Consider the following 1,828-nt stretch of genomic DNA (forward strand, 5'->3'; position numbering starts at 1 on the left):
AAGAACAAGAAGTTCTCTGAGGCTCAGCACTGTCAATTCGCAGGAAAGATCCGAGTGAATCTCTGTGGCCGTGAAGGGGGACATTTGACTTCTGGATGTATTAGCTTATGAATTTAGGTGTGAAATTACACATTCAATATGAGGTTAAAGTGCAGATATTCAGCTTTAAATTAGTAGTTTTTAGTAGCAGGCGGATGGGTGGATGAAAAAAATACATTTAATTATCGTCTCTATAGGGTTTTTTGTCATACTTACGGCTCCATAGATGTCAATGTTAATGTACCACTATGACCCAGACTGGAACAGCTGAACAACCCTTGGATGAATTGCATGACATTTGGCTTTGACTTCTGTTTTCCCCTTGGGATGAATTTCTGTAACTTTAAATACTTTTGACTCTAACCAAAATTGTGTCAGACTTTAGTGTATCACCAAATCCTGCAGAATTTGACATTACCAACAGCATCAGCGTCATGTTGTGCTAACTAGCAAATTTGAGCATGCTATATTAAGATAATGGAAAAGGGAAACATTAAACCTGCTAAACATCAGCCCATTAACATTGTCTTTGCGATCATTTTAGTATGCTAACGTTAGCATTGAGCTCAAAGCAACAATGTGACTAATTACAGCTTTACATTTCCGTTAGCATGGTTGTAGACTTAGTTTTTAAAAAACATTATATAGTTCTATTCAGATAGTTGAGGACATGGCCATTAAAAAAATGTGCTTTGTGAGAGGAAATATCGTTTTTTATTTTAAGGATCGGTAAAAGTGTCCTTCACCGTGAGGTCGCCGTCTTGTCTTCAACAATCTGATTAAACACAGTGAAATATGACGCCCAATCCTCCTGTCATTCATCACTTCAGCTCAGGACGGAGTGTGTTTGAAATCATTACTGATGAATTTCAGGGTCACTATCTGATTAGTGTCCATCGCCGACCGCACAGAACAAACTTTGACCAGATGAGGGATGGACAGAGTTCCCCAATTGATGTAATGGAGTATATTTATTTGGAGGTTTTTCTACTTTTACTTGAGAATGGTAAATCATTTTAATACTCCTTCCCCATTTACGCTAATTCCAGCATTTACGAGGTACAACAAATCTGAATTACTGTACTGTACTTTGAAACTTAAAGCACGTTTTTGCATATGAAGTTTTTCGAGATTATGGAAATAAACCAATAAATAAAAACAAGGATAATTATGTGTTATTGTTGAGTAAATAACAGAGTGTTATTTTGAAAAGAATAACAAATCAGAAGGAAAAAAAGATTGAAAAATACAGATTTCAGTATCCTGAGGCTCTCAGCCCCATTTATTTTCCTCACAGACGGCAACCAAAGTCAGAAATTATACGATTTAAAATAAAAGCAATAATTGTGGCTTGCTATTGAGTAAGAACATGTTTTTATGAACCACACAGCTTCCGGTCTTCCTATAACACGTAATGCCGTGAGACTACCAATAGAAATACATTGCTTTTAAAATCGTGCTGTGCAACATGAAAAAAAGGGGAAAATCGTGTTGGTGAACACGAATCAATAGATTAAAAATCGTGTTGGTGAACACGAAATGCCGTGAGACTGGGTTGGAAGTTTCCTAGTTTTACATGACTTTAAGAGCTGAAGTGACTTATTCTCTTCTTATCTTGCAATAAAGAACATGTTCTTTAAACCGGATTTAGAATAGTAGCCAGCAATAAGTGCTGCCTTTTTCTCGGCCTCAAGCCTCTCTTCACACTTTTCTGCTGTGTGTATCTGAGTGATACAAAGCACCCAGCTGAGATATTATCTCTGAAATAAAAGAGCACACAATCTGACAG

This window comes from Notothenia rossii, assembly GCF_949606895.1.
Source record: "Notothenia rossii genome assembly, chromosome: 11".
Lineage (NCBI taxonomy): Eukaryota > Metazoa > Chordata > Actinopteri > Perciformes > Nototheniidae > Notothenia > Notothenia rossii.